The 19133-nt window shown below is 44.5% G+C and overlaps 2 long non-coding RNA genes and 1 other non-coding gene across 3 annotated transcripts; all 3 read left to right on the top strand.

The window, feature by feature from the left end:
* The first annotated feature begins 3229 nt into the window (after positions 1 to 3229).
* LOC132430987 (uncharacterized) lies at positions 3230 to 6991 on the top strand. Its single transcript, XR_009520601.1, has 4 exons — positions 3230 to 3334; positions 3602 to 3804; positions 5334 to 5364; positions 5956 to 6991. It is a non-coding gene; the product is annotated as an uncharacterized lncRNA (long non-coding RNA).
* LOC132431457 (small nucleolar RNA SNORD93) lies at positions 5420 to 5490 on the top strand. Its single transcript, XR_009520758.1, has one exon. It is a non-coding gene; the product is annotated as a small nucleolar RNA SNORD93 (small nucleolar RNA).
* Positions 6992 to 7235: 244 nt separating the features above from the next.
* Positions 7236 to 17274, top strand: LOC132430988 (uncharacterized). Its single transcript, XR_009520602.1, has 3 exons — positions 7236 to 7370; positions 8136 to 8169; positions 16611 to 17274. It is a non-coding gene; the product is annotated as an uncharacterized lncRNA (long non-coding RNA).
* The last annotated feature ends 1859 nt before the right edge of the window (positions 17275 to 19133 follow it).

The following is a 19133-nucleotide window of genomic DNA, read 5'->3' as shown; positions in this document are numbered from 1 at the left end:
TTTATTTATTTGTTTTACAACTAGATCATGCTTATCAATAAAGGTGATATATTTGATATATTGAACATAAATACGAAATAGAAATGTATTTTATACCTTTATTCCTATATTTCCTAGAAGTCTTGTGAACAACAAGGCTCAGGTCTGTAGGCAACAAACCTGAGAGGGCATTTTTTTTTTTTAACTTTTTATTCTATGTTGGAGTACAATTGATTAACACTGTTGTGTTGGTTTCAGGTGTACGGCAAAGTGATTCAGTTATACATATACATGTATCTATTCTTTTTCAAATTCTTTTCCCATTTAGGTTGTTACGTAATATTGAACAGAGTTCCCTGCGCTGTACAGTAGATCCTTGTTGGTTATTCATGTTAAATATGGTAGTGAGTACATGGCAATCGAGAGGGCATTGTTTTAATAGTCTGTTTTGTACCGATGTAAGGGGTCAGAAACAAGCACACCTGTATCCCAGTGCTTCCAGGATGCTTACCTGTACACCCTCTGATTGCTAAAATCAGCCACATTTCAGCCATCATCCACTTCTATTTAGGCAAATGAAACCAATAGGCCTCCGTGAGAGCAGACATTCTCTCTGGCTTGAAAACAAGCCTACAGCTGCTTGGAAAAGGCAGGCTGCTGGGCAGAGACCTGCATGTGGCAAATGGCCCAATGACGCCAATTAAAATGTTACCCAACTGGAACTGCCGTTTAAATCATAAATGATGTCTGCAGTTGCTTTATCTCCTGACTCTACAATGACACAATAAAATGCTCAATATACACAGAGACAAGAGAAAATGGATGGGCCAATTAATCTGTGAGAGCGAATGTCCCAGCTCTGTGTGTGATGTTAGTCCATTGAGAACAAATGAGTCTTAGGATCTCCTGGGAATAAGGGTTGGGGGAGGGTGACAAATAATGTGCTTTCTTCCCTTTCCACCTTCAGAACCAACTCAAGATAAGATACAGAAGGGAAATGAAGGTGTTAGCTTTACTACTGACAAGACAGTGACTTCAGAGCTGAGCCTGTTCTACTCCCTTTCCCCGTCTGGACGTTGGGTCACCATTACCTTATACTGATCCTGGGCAGCGAGGGAAGAAAAAGAACACGAATCTTCGCAGCTCACAGCCTTCTGATGGACTTGCTCTTCTTTGAGAAAGATGAGCCGTTGGATATCACCTGCCGTAACATACGTGCGGGCCAAAAATTTAAAATGAGTAAAATGCATGACCATGTTATCGCAGGGTTAGTAAGAAATACTATCTTTTATTCAGTTTGGACTATTGAAAAAGCACAAAGTTTAAGGGAGTGACACTTAATGTTCCCGAGTGACTATACACTGAACCAAGAAAACCCTCAATGGATTCCAAATGGTCACTTCTTACCCCCGTCTCCCCCTCCCATCAGAGAACATTAGAATCTTGAAAACAGGAAACAGGTGGAGGACAGATGCCAACAAGCCTACCCCGGTTTGCATGCTCTCCAAATTCATGTTAGAACAGGATTTTATTGAAATGCCTTCCTCTGCTGGAAGGGAATGAGGAAAGGGTGGACAGAAGCTCAGGGCATTATCCCACAGATGTTCCTCCACAAAGAGACATGGCATGGGGAGCCGGGGTTGGGGGTGAGGGCTCCCCTCTAGCAGCAGCAAAACTAGCCAGAGAAGTGCCCAACACCTCCCGGGGGCTCGGGATGCCTGTTCTACAAGTAGTTCATCACGTGTGTGAAAGGCAGGCCAAATACACACCAAGAAAGGAAAGACAGCAGGTTTTATCAATTACTGACAGTGCACCAAGCTCTAGGCCATGTGCCGGGAATGCGGGGATAAATTCATACTCAAGGTGACCCAAAAAAGCTACATTCTGGGATAAGACCCCACCACTATCCTCACTATGAGCCTTGAAGAGTTTTATAGTATGAATATTCAACTACTGCAGGGGCTCAATGGCGAATCTCTTTCCCTGGAGTCATTTCCCACTTACCTGAATATGTTCCAGGCACTATGCTGAATTCAGAGGATCCAGGAGACTGGGAAAGCAAGTCTGCATGGAGCTTACATTCCATGATCAAGACAAGTCTGCTTTTGGAGAACACCCTAAGGTGGGCTCTACTCCACCAGAAGCTCTGTATGATCTAAAAGTCCCTCTACTCTATGATCCTTCTTTAACTCTCTTGGCTTCTATATTGTGAAGCCAACTTCCTGCTAGTAATGCTAGACTCAGCCTAGGTATACCCCTCATCCAGGAAGCCTTCCCTGATCCCCTTAGCAGGCTGGGCTTCGTGGCTTTGTGTTAGGCCCTTGGCACGTTGCATAGGCTTTTATCACTTTATGTTTCTTGAGGGCAGGGGCAGTTTCTCATTCAACTTCACAGCACGGATCACGGTGCCTACCGCTGAGTGGGCACTCAGTAAATATTTGTTGCCCTATACAGTCCCTCCAACCAAAAGTGCTCTCAAGTGCTCCAGTACCTAGGAAGCCTCAAATCTCAAAATTCCAGGGACAGATTAAGGATAAAACCAAATATAAAAGCAAGGCTCGGGGTTTCCCTGGTAGCACAGTGGTTAGGAATCTGCCTGCCAATGCAGGGGGCACGGGTTCGAGCCCTGGTCTGGGAAGATCCCACCTGCTGTGGAGCAACGAAGCCTGTGCGCCACGACTACTAAGCCTGCCCTCTAGAGCCCGCGAGTCACAATTACTGAAGCCCGCGCGCCTAGAGCCCGAGCTCTGCAACAAGAGAAGCCACCGCAGTGAGAAGCCCGCGCAAGGCAACAAAGAGTAGCCCCCGCGCCCCGCAACTAGAGAAAGCCCACCCCACGTGCAACAACGAAGACCCGACGCAGCCAAAAATAAATAAATTCATTTTAAAAAATAGTTGTTTTAAAAAAAGCAAGGCTGGGGACTTCTAGTGGCTTGCAGACCCCCCTGGGGGAGAACATGGGATACTTGAGGTGGGGAAAGGGGAGACGGGCATAAATATCTAACATTACTAGGGTGCCAGGAGCTCCGTCGAACCTGCCGCGAGGTAAATGGACACCACGCTTAGGAAGGGCTCTGAGGCGAAAGTTCGGTCGGTCGGCCCGAGGCCCGAGCTAGGGTAGACCCGGGCGGCCGCCGCCTGCCCCGCTTGCCCCAGGCCGCCGGCAGGGGACGCGCGAGGGCCTCCGCGCGCCGCTGGCGGGGCGGGTGCTGGGCCTGGTGCTGGGCCGGGTCCCGAGCCGGGCGGGGCGCTGGGGCAACTTTTTGGTTGGCTGCCGCTGGGTGCTGACCGCCCAGGCCCCTCTTAAACTGGGTCTCTCCCTTCCCCTCCCTTTTCGGCCTCGGCGCACGACTCGGTAAGTGGTTTCCAACCAGCTCGACGTTAGAGCCCGCCACGTGGCCTGGGGGTCTCTCCAGTGGCACTTACCGGGCGCGCGCGCCCCTCCTGTCCCCGGGCCCGCTTCGTCGGGGCGGAGCTCGGCACCCCCTCGGGAGAGGCCTCCCAGCCCCCAGGGGAGCTCCTGTGAGGGCCCCTCTGGGGCGGGGACGTCCTCAGTGTGCCGGGGACCCTTCCTCCCCGGGAATGACCCTCCTGGCGCCTAAAGACCCCCTTTTCCTCCCAGGGACCGAGGCGCCCGGCACCTTCTGTACCTGTGACCCCGACGCCCAAGGGATCCAGGCCACAGGGAGCTTCAAGCTCCTTTGCAATGAAAAAAGAAAACAACAAACAAACAAAACTTCGAGAATGAAACTGACCCAGGACGGAGGCGCAGAGCCCGGGACGGTGTCCGTGTTCTAGGCGCACGCGGGGGCCCCCGCCCGCCCGGTGGGTCTGACGACCCCGGAACGGCCAGTTTAGGAAGCGGGTTAAGATCACAAGCCTGAAACACTTTTAAGCTTCAGGGCAGAGCAGTGTTAATTCCGGTGTTGGCGAGAAACGGAGGGAATTTCGCCCACACAGACACTCCCCTGCCACAAGTGCCTTCCAGTTGCCACTTCTCCCGGCGGTTGGGCTCTTTAAAAGGTCTGGCGTTGAGTCTTGCGGAAGCGGTTAACTACTGTGAGCCTTAATGAGGGAGCAATTTTCTCCCCCAACTTTTCAGGACTGACAGTGCGTTATGCAGCAGGGGACCCTCTTCCAACATTTTCAGGCTGTGAGGCTCGTCATGGTTGTCTGTCCTGGGAAAAAGTCGGCACTGTTGGGGTTTTGTGTCCGCCAAGATAAAGAGGAAGGGTTGCCCTAGAGAAAGTTTGTCTGAAAAAAGAGTTTCTAAGTTTCGGTGTGGCTCTCTTCGGCATCAGTGGGCATTTTTACTGTGTTTTACTGCTATACGTTCCTATAGAAAGGATTACTCTCTAAATTCCATAAAATTTGTAGAGATCTAAATTTAGAGTTGAGCGAATGAAATGAAGGAATCGTTATAGGTATCATTGGTACCGCTTAGTAATCTTCTCTTGAAATGTGAGGCTTGTGGGGTGTTTTACATATTTGCCTCAGTGGTGAAAGACCCTTTTACTGATCAGAAAATAACTTATTTTACTAATTAGGAAACCAAATGGGACATCAATTTTATCCTGCTTTTAAAGAGGAAACAAGGAGCAGCGTTGCAAACTGTCCTAGGCACCCCCTTTCCAGCCATATATATGGGGTGGGAGCACACAGTTTTCCCTGCCCCGACTACCTGGATCTCTGGTGAATGGCACTACCACAGAGAGAAATGCAGTGCTCAGGCTTTGTCTTACAATTGGTTTAGATGTTGGGGATTCCTGCTGAGCCAAATGGTTGCCTCTGGGAGAGGGACATGGGCTGAGAGAGCCAGGCAGCAGGTCAAGGAAGCAGCAGCCTGAGCCAGTGTCTGTTTAAGGACTGGAAACTGAGCAAGTGCTGAGGACTGTTGTACACTCCCTGGGCTCTGCCTCTGGGTAAGCAAGTCTCAGGCTTCCTTTGGTTTTTTTTAATGTTAAAGTTTATTTCCCTCTTTCCTAGGTAAATACTGTTGCTAGTAATGTTTATTTTTTCCAAATTGATAATTTTCCATGCAACTGTAACAGGGAGATTGGAAGGTTGGTGACTGCTGGCTTTCTGTAAAATGGATTCCCAGAGTATTGGCACTTAGTTCACTACTTATTTTACTCCTGGCTGGAAATGACAGGAGATTCCCAGTGTCAGGAAGTTTGGAGAATGTAGCTGTTTTAAAGGAACTCTACTTAAAGGTAGCTTTTTATTCATCAAAGGTAGCTGGTAGGTAGCCCAATAAAAGACTCTTTACCAAACACACACATATACACACACACAAAACCATAAAAAGTTAGCATATGATATTCTTAACATTGTTTTTCTCAATTTCCTACCAGGCTCAGTCCGGTTCAAGATGCTGGCAAACAGGTATGGACCAAATGGAAAGAATTTGGCTTGAGTTAATAAATACGAATAGAATTCTTGGCCAAGGATGAGAACTCTAATCTGATTGGATATCCTGCTCTGATGGGTTAAAGGATTTACCTGAGGCCAACTTGATAGGTAGGAATTTATTAAGTACAATCACACCCCTCCCCACCTTTAAAAAGTATGTTTTAAATAAAATGGTGGGGGGGGGGCTCTAGTAAATAGGTAATACTTTATTATGCCCAGAAAAAGGTGGTTGTGGGGGGGGGGAGGATTTTTAAGTGATTGGCATCTAATCTTTCAAGATGTTTATCTTTGGCAATGGTGGCCATTTTGAGTTAGAATCTTCCAGAGGCAGAGGGTGAATTGCTAGCATTAGTAAACTAGGATTTTGAGTTGAAAAAAAATTTTTTTTTCATTTTTATGTCAGAACATTACTATACCTGTGTTGACAATATGTAGTACATTGGGGAATTCATTTTCCTTAACCTGCACTGCTTTTGTGAACATAGTCTAGACACTGTATTTTCTTAATAGCATCTTATTTAGTAATTGCTGCTCTAATTACCTACTGTGATACTTCTCTTACAGGGCTGGTGCTTGAAAGCTTTTCGAGGAGACAAGGTGTATTTGAACATGTGACGATTGATATATACAGAGTAGAGGTTTTCGCTTACTGTCCCTTTCATGGTGGTAGCAGGGGAGGACTTTTGAAAAGGTGCCAAATATCTGCAAGAACACGTATCTGCCCCATAGAGAATTTCTGTAGAATTCAACTCCATTTAAACTATTTACAATCATTTTTCTGCCAGCCAGCCCCAGCCTGCAGCTCAACATAGTAACTAGACTAGCTATTCTATCAATACAGCTATCTTAAGAAAACTGTCAGCTGCTTGAATTTACAAAGGTTAGTTCTAAATCCCATACTTTTGACTATTCTAAACATTGTATGTTTCAAAGTATCCTTTTAAAGACTTGTTTTTTTGTGCTTACAGTTTTTCCTATAATAGATTATTTTGATTAAGTTTGACCCCTTTGACAGATCAGTGGATTCCTAAGGATCAGGGAGGAGTTTGTTGCATAGGGTTTGGTCGGGGGTGGGTGTTGAAGAACTGCTCTACACTTTGATTATGGTGCTGTTTGCCTTTGTCAAATTTTGGAGTGAGTTTTACTGAATGTAAATTCAACTTCAATAAACATGGCCTTAAAAACTTACCCTTTCTGGCATCTTAATGACATTTCCAATGAAATCTGTGGGAAGACAGTCTTAGGTCAGTAATTGAATGACTTACTGAGATTAGAGTGGCAAAAACATCCAAATTACCTTGGGGTCATGTAAGTGACTCGTGCACAAGTAAATACTCAAGAAACAATCAGTGTATATCCTCCCCTATCAAGGGTGCACAGGTTCTCTCTATGGATGGTTCAGGCAACAGCACATACTCATTGTCTTAACAGCTGCATTTTCAATCCATTTGGCAGGATGTGAGCGGTCTGGCACTTTTCTCTGCATCTCTTGACAATGTATACTAGTGGCGATATGGTAGCAGAAAATGAAGTGAGAAAATTGTTACCCAACAAAATTTAGAACGGCTTTGGCCGATACTGGCTAAAACAGGGAATTAAGTGAGAGAATTAAGGAGTAAGTGAGGTTCTAGGTGCTGAGTAATTGGGTTTGGGTTAATCTCAAAGCTTGATGCATAAGTCACATGGATTACTTTTTCTCTGGGGATATTCAAGGGTGTTTTTGAAAAGAGGGATGGGGACTTCCCTGGTGGTCCAGTGGTTGAGGCTCTGAGCTTCCACCGCAGGGGACACTGGTTCGATCCCTGGTTGGGGAAGTTCCACATACTGCGCAGTGTGGCCAAAAAAAAAAAATTAAAGCAATAAACAGTTAAATAAGATGTTATTTCCTTAAAAAAAAAAAAAAAGAACGATGGGCCACCCTTGGGCCATCTTGCCTGTAGGATGAAGCAGTGCCTTCAGATGCCTCCTTGTGCTTCCAGGTGTGGTACCTAACCTGTTCCATCACCCCCCAACTCCCTTCCCTGTACTGTGGCAATACAGAGTTATCTAGCACCTTGATTAAAGTATAGCCCAGGGTCACCAAAGTGAGTTGCAGCCAGTCCCAGGGCTGCAGTCAGCTTGCCCTCCTTGGCATAGCACATGCCTGCATGTTGAGAAGAGCTAAAGCAAGAGTGAAAAGATGGCCAGCATGACTATTAAAATTACCAGGCCATTCTTTTGTGCTCAGGTGCAAAAGAGGAGAAGTGAAGCAAATCTGGAGCTGAATGAACTGTTTTCAGAGGATTTATTAGTTCCAAGGGAGGAGTTATGGTCATGAAGAGAATCTTTGACTATAAAAGAAAATGTGATTGGAATATAATTCTATTCAATGGTTATGGTTTCACTGAAAATGTCAAATCTTATGTAAGAACTCCAGTCACTAACCTCCCCAGATGTGACTTGCCTGGTATTGGCAGTAGTGCCATCACTATGTCAGTTCAGGTAGATTAAGTCATATAATTAGATTCAAGAATGTGCATACTCCATTTTTAAAGACAAGTAGTTTTTATTTCTTAAAAGCAAGCAGGTCTTGGGACTTCCCTGCTGGTGCAGTGGATAAGACTCTGCACTCCCAATGCAGGATACCCAGGTTCGATCCCTGGTCAAGGAATTAGATCCCACATGCATACTGCAACTAAGAGTTGACATGCCACAACTAAGACCCTGTGCGATTAAGTAAATAAATATTTTTTTTAAAAAAACAGGTCTTCATAGTTCAAGAGAATATTCCAAACTAAGGTATGTATTTTTTTTTGAGGTTCCACAAACAAATATTTATATAATTTGGTAAATATCTACTATGTTTCCCTTGTGTGTTAAGTCCTGTGATGGATGATTCCTGCCTTTATGGAACTTACACGGTGTGGTTTATCTGTGACACTTTGTAAGATGAAGCTGGTTAGAATGTGCCTCCCTCAACTTCTCTTTTAAGGAATAACTTCACTCAGTATCTGAGTCAATATCTGAAAGATTCAATTGTTAGGACAGACTATAAAGAGACTATTATATCTATGTATACCCCCACCACATTCCCAGAATGACTTGGGGTGGCTTATAAACAAATGGCAAACAGTACAATAATTAGAGGAGGGAATAAAAGCTCAGCAAGAAGAGAGCAGGGTATAAAACCAAACCATTAGACCTCATGCTTTAGGCTCCCGCCAGTTTGGCTCTGAGCTTCCTAGGAGCCAGAGGAAATCCGGTTGGCAAATTTGTCATTTGGCACTTGAATATAAATTTTAAATGGACAAGGTGGAGGGGGCAGGGTCATTTACCTTCTAGGCTCCCTGGAACCCAAGTGAGAAGATGCTTTTTCTCCCTCATGATCTGAAGTACCTTGAAGGAAGAAGTAGAACAGAGAAGGTGTCCAGATAAACAGCCAGAGATGTGTATGAAAGGCTTATTTTAATTTTGTACTCATAAGGATTGCCTTTCCAAAATTTACCTTGTGTTCATAAACTGAAAAGTTCTGATTCTGATATTTTGTTATAAAATTGTGACTTATCTGGGACTATGCAACCACGGCTAGAAAGCCCCCTGCTTGAGTTTGTCTGTACGGCAAGGGCCAATTATCTTGAGGTACCCTTCCCAGTTGCCATCTGCATTTCCAGAACAGCTGCACATCAATCTGTTTCAGAGGTAAACAGACAAAATCCAGTCAGTTCAGGTTGATGTATGTCACCATGATTTGTTTCTGGAAAACAGATCAGAATGTTGTAGTTGATGGAATGATTTTCCAGTTGGACAAATGCTCTGGCATGTTACCCCCACTACCCGGCAGAAGAGAGCCCATTGTATCATTTATAGGCTTCCTATAGTGGAGAAATATGTGGAACTTTGGGAATCATCACAGATGATTCCCAAACTGTACTCCAGTACAGTAGCCACTAGCCACATGTGGCTATTGAGCGCTTGAAATGTATCTAGTGCAAACTGACGTGCTGAGGTGTAAGAAACATCAGCTTTGGAAGAATTAATATTTTTTAAAGATGCATCTACAATCATTTGTATTATTTTTTAGATTCCACAGATATAGAAAACAAAACTTGTGGTTACCAAAGGGGAGAAGGAAGTGGGAAGGGACAAATTAAGTGTATGGGATTAACAGATACAAGACGCTATATGTAAAATAGATAAGCAACAAAGATATACTGTATAGCACAGGAAATTATACCCATTATCTTATAGTAACCTAGAGTGGAATAAAATCTGCAAAAATACCGAGTCACTATGTTATATACCTGGACCTAACACAATACTATAAATCAACTATACTTCAATAAAAAGAATGTAAAATCTCAGTTTTATATTGATTACAAGTTAAATGATAATATTTAGAAATATATTATTAAAATTATATAAATGTGATTTGCATTATATTTCTGTTGGGTAGTACTGGTCTAAAACATGAAATATTCATGGAAACATGGAGATAGTCATTCCATGATCCAATATAAACATGTTGCTGTCCTACTATACAAGGCCTGGAGGAAAAGCAAGAGTAAAATTTGCGCTTAAAATGCAGAATTTACAGGTAAGCAGCTAATTTTTCAAGGGCAGGAGGTGCAGGTGTAGGGAGCCAGTGGTACTTAGAAGACTTGACATAAATTCTACATAGAAGACTTGACATAAATTCTACACTCAAGCTGCTAGCACTTCTGGAGGTTTTAAATAAAAGACTTCAGGATGGATTTATTAAACACTTGTTCCGAGAGTCGCCTGTGCAAGTACTTGTGTGTTCATTGGGATAATCAAGGGCCAGGAGACGTGATGTGCTACCTCCTCAAAATACAGTCTCCTTAGTGAAGAATTCATGTGAGGAACAGTTCTGGTTTCCCGACCTAGTTGGTTGTGTGTGTGTGTGTGTGTGTGTGTGTGTGTGTAGTAACGTAGCCTTTCAGATTTTTTCTTGGAAAAGGAAAGATTGGGGGAGGTGGCACCATAAGTACTACCAGGACTTATATACAGCACAATTTTTTTCAAAGTACCTTATGTTAAGCAACATGTTCACAAAATTCTCTCCTTCCCTTGTTTTCACTCAACTCAGCTCTAAGAAGCAGGTCTGTGTAAAATTCCCTTTTGTAATTTCCTTACTATGAATGACTTTTGGTCATTTTTGTCTTTTAACAATAGGTGGATTTTTTCCTTTAGGTTTCACGTTTCCTTTAAGCAGTGGTTCTTAAGAGGGGGTATGGGGGGAGGAGTATTTTACCCTCCCTGGGGACATTGGGTAACGTCTGAAGACACCTTTGATTCTCACAAGTGTGTGGTTGGGGGCTGCTCCCTCCATCTAGTGGGTAGAGACCAGAGATGCTGCAGAGTGTCCTACAATGCACAGGACAGCCTCGACACCAAAGGAGTATCTAATCCAAAATGTCAACAGCGCAGAGCTTGAGAAACCCTGTCTTAGAAAATCATTCCCAACAGCACCAACCTGCTAAGGTGGTACTGAGTGTGCTACAGGCTATTCCCCAAATGTGACTCCCCCACGACCCCCAGAAAGGTTCTCTGTACTTTGAGGCCCGAGGAGCCTTCATTGCTAGCCTCATTGTTCTCACTGCTAAGTGAATTTCTATTCCACAGCATTTACAAAGAAGCAATTCATTATTTAAAGCAAAGAGCTATATGGGTTTTCTAGGCTCCCCAGAAGATAGTTTTAGTGTTGGTTGATTGCTTCTAAGCAGCCAGAAACTCAAATTTTACTCATCACAAACTAGTGGTTTTCTTAATCAGAGATGGTCAAACTGGATGTCTTAGCTTGATTGCTGAGACGAAGCCTGCCCACGTCAGCTGAGGGATCCTCAGATCCATGGCCTGACGCTAGACCCCAGAAACCACCCAAAGGTTGTTACCATGATTGAATTCAACAGATAGCTTCAGTCCTTGTGAGGGGCACACAGCCCATCAAAAGGATGTTCACAAACCAGCTGTAGAACAAAAACCCAAGGAACTGAGACCAAACATCACTGACCGCGATCTAACTCTAATTTTAATACTGACCAGAAGATCCTGCCTAATTTTAGAACCCAAAGAACAATAAAAACCTGAAAACGTTGAATTGTGTTGGCAAAATGAAAACAAGCCCCTTCAAGTTGTCTGGAGTGGAATCTGAGTTGTTAATGGGCATGCCACGAGTCAGACCCCAGTCAAACTCTGGCTAGTAGCCATCGCCCCAAAGATGCATTTAAAGCAGTTGATGCTATTGCCAAAGGTGATGGTGACATGATTGCTCTCAAATGTAGCAGTGGAACAAGGTAAGCACCCAGTAGCAACTCGGGGAAATCACCGGAAACAGTGAGATGGGGCCAGTGTTAGTAAGGCTCTGAGTGGTCAGAGGTGCTGCCTACCTCTCAGGTTGAAGTGCTCTTCTTCGCTGTCTTCTGAGCATGGGCATTTGTAACCTTACACTTCCTTGCGTTAAAAAAATACAGCACAAACAGGATGGAGGTGAAGACCAGCATGCCGAACACGCTGCGGGGCCAGCGTGACCAGGACAAAGTGGATGAGGTCCGTGAGGTAGTTCAGGGAACACTGCACACCGTTCACAGCCCCTCGCTCTGTTTCCAGAATGTTCTCCTGAAGAAGCTGGGTCACAGTGAGGTCAAAGGACCAAAGACCTACAGGGCAGCAGTGTGGGGGGAGAAGAAATGGAAAGAGATGTCAGAGACCTCGGGGAGGATTCTGGCTCTTGCACTGACTGGCACGGTCACGCTGGGTAAATGAAGCTTTCAGCGGCTCAGTTTCTCAGCCGTGAAATGGGACTCTTCAGATCCCATCTCGCTGGAGGATTACATGAGACGGTACTGTGAAGTGGGCAGCATCATGCCTGGCACGGTCAATAATTTGTGGTAGTGTAAATTGTATTTTTGAATCACCATCGCCACCATTATCACTAGGTAGCCATATAACTTCATTTTAGATGTATCTATTTATGTCTCCATTCCACTCCAAAAATGGTTCGGACAGAGAGCAAAGTCTTGAGCTTCACCTCCTGCTCCAGTTCCGCGTGTTTCCTCCTCCCTCCTGATCTGGCAGAGGAGGAATGAGCTTCCTCTCCCCTCCCCCACCTTTAACCACATTAAGAGGCTACATTTGATTACACTTCAGAAGCAGCCTCAGGACCTGCCGTACAGGCACCACATAAGTCAGAAACCAGGTGGCAATGCTGTCCTTGAGGGCCAGTCCCGGGGGCTCTTGTGCCTGCTCCCAGCTTCTGCCTATAGTTGGTTTCCTTCTGGATTCTCCCTGAGATCCAGCGCTGGCCCTGCAGAGGCCTCTCGTGTGCCTCTGTCCTGATCTCTGGACTGAGCTCTGAACTCAAGAATTATTTGGGTTGAATATGCCGTGTCCTCCAGTGTCTGCCTTTGCAGAGCATTGGCCAGGCCTTCTGTCCTCCTAGGCTGCCCTTGTCACCCTGCGGTAGCCCGCACCTGGGACCCTGGCCCAGGCTCCCCACTCTTCTGGGCCGTCCCAACCACCCGGCATGGCCTCGAAGCCTCAGGGTTTGGTCTGCCAAAGGACTCTGACCTGGAGCTCACCTATAAAACCCACACGCCTGGCCCCTAACAAGCAGTGCGGACAGGTCAGAGGTATTTATAAAACGCTGCAGCTGCACAATGTGCAGCTCTGGAAGTGAGGGCTGATTCTGCACTGACAGAATTATTTGTATATTGAGGGCATACGGAGTCGTAGTTCTTAGATTTTCAAAAGCAAAGTGACTTTGGGGTAATATATCAAATCCTGCTGTAGCCAGAGTTCTGTAACTTCCTTTCCACTAAGAATGGAAACAAGTATATACTGAGCCAATGTCTCGGGTGAGCTCTGTGTCTGGGGATCTGTGGTAGACAGCAAGGTGGCCACAGGCCACTGGTCCTGGTGAGACACACGTCATCACGGCCACCAGGCCTGACCATGCTAACCACGCTAACACAGGGATGATACTATATCCTTTGGGGGCACTGGTACTTTTATCGGGTACAGTCTTGACCACACCACCAACCCTGGAGTGATTTGTAATTCTGCTGGGAATAAATGTGAATGGCATTCGCTGGCAGTGGGTGTGCGGGATTCAGTCAGCATCCGTGTCACTCGGCATCGTGGTTCTCGATCTCACTGTCCACACCACACTCCACGCTCACACAACAACGCTCGTGAAAGCACCACAGTCACAGCCAAGATATAAAAATGATGATGACGACTGAAGATGAGAGTTAATAATCATTTTTAACAAATAGCTCCAATACCTGTGGCTTTGATCGTCTCCTTCCACCACCCGCCACGACACTCTCCCTGATGGGTAGGTACTATCATTACTATCCCGTCTTACAGACAAGGAAACAGGGACACAGGGAGCTTAGGTAACGTGCGAACATCATGGGCAGCCTGGCTCCACATCCTGAGCTGTCTCCCTTGTGAGTGTCAAAGGTGTTGTGGTGTGTCTGGCATCCTTATCAAGGGTCAGCAAAAAGAACTGCTATTGCCAAAGAGAAAAGCCCGAAGTTTCCCTCGTACTGAATGCTTCTCCAGACTGTAGGCATGGCCAATGAGATTTCACGTTCTCTAAATGTGATGTTTCCTTTGTGTCAGGAAGAGCCAGTTGGAATTCTTTTTTTTTTCCCCCCTTAGAACTAGTTTATTATCATAATACTATGTGAATTGTGTAAATCTTAAACGGCCAACCTGCTCTCTGTCGTTCATGCAATTAAAGGCTGGGAAGTACAAGTCAAATAGCCTAATAAAAGATAATTCACCTGTCAGGTCCTTCATTTAAAATATTTTAGAGGTTGGGTCATCTCCAGATGAAAGAACAGGTTTCTAAATCAGCTATTTGGAATTAGGAACAGTTCCTTTCTCATACATGCACATTACATCAGAGGAAAGAGGTTCCCAAGCTAGCCCGTGGTTTTATAACCTCTGGAATTGGACTGACAAAACTCTCATTTCTCCTCTCCCAATATTCCCAAGATTCTGTGGACCAAGGGCTTCTGGGTCTCCTTGATATAAAGCAGAAAGGTATCCCCAAACCCCATGCCCCCACCCCGCTGTGGGCCCAAGGGTGAGAAGGGGAAGCTCTGAGCCCCAGGAGGGCAGGGACCTTGCAGGAGCCCAACACCTGGAGTCGGGGCTGAGGTTCACAGCAGAGGCAGGCAGGGAGATGCTGAATGAAGGGGGAAGACACGGTCAGTTCAGCCTTTGATCCTCTCCTTCCACCACCCGCCACGACACTCTCCGCTCCCTCATTTTTGCTCTGGGGATGGGGGATCCCCTGGCTCTGAGCTGTGGCCTTGAGGTTGGACTGAGGGGAGGGAGCAGGGCTTGGGCAAAGAAATGATGCTCCTGGGTGGAAACCGGATCACAGGGAGTCCATGTCTAAGAGCAAGGTCCAGACTCTTCCCAGACTGGGCATCTGCAGGTCGAATCACTCGGGGCCAATATGCTGTTAATCCCCATCAGTGTTGATTCCCAATATGTTGCTGCTGAATTCATCAGGCATAAAATGACCAAAACAATTTTTTAAACACCCTAACCAAATCGTATATGTCCTCACTGCCAGGTATGAATGACATTTGGTTGGTGGCAGAGTTCCAAGACCAAGTTCTCAGGGGAGACAAGCTTGCAGATGTTCAGAGTCAGGCACCCTGTCTCTGGGAAAGGATTTCCCTCCCCTTTCCCAGGCAGCTAAGGAAAGCTCTGGCGCCACCAAGCTGTCTTCTTTCCCCTCTCCCCATCCCACTTCCACGGGGAAAGGACCCAGGTCAAAATATTCCTTCAATGTGGATGCCATTTGTAGCATTTACATGCTTGACTCCTGGAAATAACTATTTTCACTTCCCCAGATCTCCACATCTCCACATTTCGGCTTTTGCACAACTTCCCACCCCGCCTAGAGCACTCTTCCCTCTTCATGTCACCTGCCGAGCTTGCCCTTCAGGGATCTCTTAATTGTGCCTCCCACTGGAAAGGCTTCCCCGGCTCCCAAGACCAGATTTGGTATCCCTCCTACGTGTCTCCAATCCTCTGTCCTTCTCTAACATAGCTCCTGTCACTTTGTGTTGTTGGTCATTGCTATTTACTCACTCTTTGGTCTCCCATCCAAACTGTACACTCAGTGGGGCTAAGACCTTGTCTGATTAAACCACTCATGTATCCCCAGTGTCTAGGACAGTTCTTGTCACATATGGGTTCTTAGTGAATGAATGATGAAGACTGACAATGACACAGTGGTGAGACCATGAAATGCTTCTACGATTACTTAGCAACATCACAGGCTGCAGAATCCTGTGCCACACATGACCCACCGCTCACAATTCCTGCCAGGATCACACCCAAAAAGAGCAAGGTGATGGAGATGTAAGGGAAGTCCCAGAATTGCTCTTGAAAGAACCCAGACTAAGACAAACAGTAAATTCAGGAAGGTGGACATTGACAGGAGAGGGAAGACACGGGAGAGAGTAAAAGACAAAACTGCACATGCTTGAGATGTGGTAATGAACTCTCGGAAAGAGTGGTGGATATTTCCTCTGGTTATTTTTCTGAAGAAGCAGATATTCATGAAAAGGAAATGACAAATACCTTTCCATCTTCCAGGACAGAATAGGCAATGATTGCAAACAGATTTTTAAAGTACATAACAAGTTGTAAGAAGTATTTAGCACAAATTAAGACAAACTCCAAAAAGGACTAGAAGAGCCAAATAAGGCCATGAAGGAAGGAGAGAGGGTCAGGTATGCTAAATCCACTCTAGCCCAAGAACTGTGGGAAGGGTGAATTTGGTTATAGAAAAGAATTTATTGCCATAGCAGGGTTTTTTTGTACAGATAACAATAACAACGAAAAAAACAGCCAACATTGCCTTAAGTTCTACTCTATGCAGAAGGAAATAGGGCTTTATGTAGACTAACTTATCTAATCGCTTCCCTAGGGCTTTATGTAGACTATCTTATCTAATCCCTTCCCTGCCATCAGTTCTGTTATTTTTATCCTTACTTTACAGATAGTGAGACACAGCGAATTTGAATAAATTAGCCACACATGGTCACACAACTAAAAGTTATAGATGGGAAGATATAGCTCGTCCTATCTATCTATCTATCTATTTACCTATCTATCCATCCATCCATCACTTAAATATGTATATCTATTCACCTATATCTATAAATACTTATATTTTATCCATACAGTGAGATCTGGTGAGCTTTAATTGCAAAACAACTTGAGAGAAAATATAATTATAAGAAGTCCAGGACCTGCACAGCAGGAGGAGAGGCATCACAGCCTGAGGGGGGCCTCGGAGTGTGGAGTTCTGGAGTTCTGGACAGTCGGTAAAAGAAGCCTACCCATCTTTCCTCAAGAAACTATACCAAACTGAATTAGAATTTCCTCATCTTAATTACAACTATCCAAAGTGATAATCTCACTTGTCCAGTTTAAGTCAGGTGTCAATACCAGGCTTACTCAATCATGCCTGACAGGAGACCATCAAGAAGGAGGATTTTTCTTGTCACTTAAGAGCACAATTTGGGGACCACGGATCAAGAATGTGGGAATAATGGGAAGCTATCTAAACTGGCCAAATTGAGAAAATCAACCCTAGCTTTCAGTACAGTATTAGACATCACAACTGCAAGACCCTCATCTCTATCTGTTTTTAGGATTCTTGAGTTTATTGATTGAGATAAAAATATGATTTCATTTTCATTTGTCTTAAACTTAGCTTTTGTTTGAAACTGACTTTACCAACTCAACTTCTGTGCTTACCTGAAATGTCTGTGATTTGCAACTTAGTTTCACATAATCAACAATAAAGCAAAATTGCTTAAAGATACAATTTTTGAAAAATTATTAGTCGACTGGCTGTATTTTTTCCATGATTGTTCTCCCATTTGGTACTGTATTACATTTCTCTTTAAAATTCTCATGCTTAAAATAAAGTAATAGGTAAAAATAACCATAAATAAAGTGAGCATCCATTTTCAGAGATATACCAATCCAAAAAAAAAAAAGAAAGAATTCCAGAAAGAGAAACTGAGGTCAGAAGCAATGCCTGGGCTGTGTTGCCCAGGCAGATGGGCAACATTGTCAATAGGCAGGTATAGCTCTTATCTTGAGAGAATGGGGTCATATTTACTGGCAGGTTTACTTTTCTGTCATCCTCATCCTGATGATAAGCAATTTCTGATTTAAAAAACACTGCTGATAGCAGGGATGGCCAATTTATCTATTGTCTTGACCAAAAAACAGCCCATATTCCCTGACATAGTTGTCTCTCTAGTTTAGCGTCTTTAGGAAAGAGGCTTATGATAAAATAGGAAGGAGTATGCCCTAAGGACCATGGAATAGGTTTTGCAGGCTGTAAACTGCACGGTCCCCAGGGAGTGCTACTCACAGTGGAAACTCACTTAATGGAGCCCCTGGAGTTGTGTAGTGTACAATCTGTGTAACTGTACATGGCAGACCCCCCTGCTTCCACCAACCATATGAACTGAATAACAAATGGCACTATTGGAGTCTTCTCACTTCTCACTGTTTGAGGCACATTTGCAGACAGAATATTAAGATTATAGTTAGACACAAGCTCTGAAAAGCAGAAATGAAGCATTGACATAAAGGAGGGGAAAAAAAAAAAAGCAAGCGCTGTCTCTGAGTTTGCATTGCCTTGAATGTTCACAGCCTCCTGTCGCCTTTCTAGGAAGTGCCCCCGTTTGTCACTGGGGTTTTACAGCCAATTGGGGAACTAGTTGAAAAACCCTGGATAGAAATAGAAACTCAACAAGAAGTGAAACCAAGCTCCATCCAAGAATGAAACCACAACCGATCACATGAGATGCCCATGTCATCACCTGGCCCATGAACAGGGGAGCAGATATATTGATGATCTGGTCCAGCCGCCAGACAGCTGCATTCATCCCTGTAAGTGACAGGACGGAAACACTGCAACTCAGTGCATGAGTCTCTCCTCCTGGTGAATTTAATGTCGTGTATTTGCTAGATTTGTGAGCCCGCACTGGGTGAATGGCAGTGAAAACAGGAAAGATCCCTTTTAGTCTGACTATAGATTAATCATAGGATTTTCAACCTGGAAAAGACCTTTGAGATCAGTTCTGTTGGAATTTGAACAATTAACCAAGGAGTAAACTGAGGGCTAGAGAGATTAGGTAACTTGGAATTATTCCAACTCCTGTCTCAGCACTCTTTCTATCACATCCCACTGTCCGAACAACAATAGTATTAATAGCCATTATGACTCACACGTTGACAGGACAGAGAGGGAAAAAACAGGGGACGAAGGACAGAAATAGTTGAATACTCTTTGCCACACGCATAGTTCTAAGCCTTCTACACATATTCATCTCACTCAACCCTCGCAACAACTCTAAGGGGTCCGTAGTATCTCCCTTTTACAAATTAAGAAACTGAGACATAAAGAAGTGAAATTAATTAAGGTCACAGGGAAGGTAAATGGTGGAGCAGAGATTCAAACCTAGGCAGTCTGACCCTAAAGCTTATTCTCTTAACTATTCCACCATCATTAAAGAACATATTTACAAGATGATTTTTAAAATTAGAATAAACCTCAGATCTGAATCTGTGCTTTATTTTAGATTTCTTTAAAATTAATTAACAGCAAGCAGGAAGATTTTCTTTTACCCAGAGACAGGACACTTTCAACACCATGTCACCTGGCTTGTACCCACATAGCTGTT

The sequence above is a fragment of the Delphinus delphis genome, chromosome 9 (genome assembly GCF_949987515.2).
Source record: "Delphinus delphis chromosome 9, mDelDel1.2, whole genome shotgun sequence".
Classification (NCBI taxonomy): Eukaryota; Metazoa; Chordata; class Mammalia; order Artiodactyla; family Delphinidae; genus Delphinus; species Delphinus delphis.
Note: the sequence above shows the minus strand (reverse complement) of the source record. Positions and strands in the feature narration are given on the sequence as shown.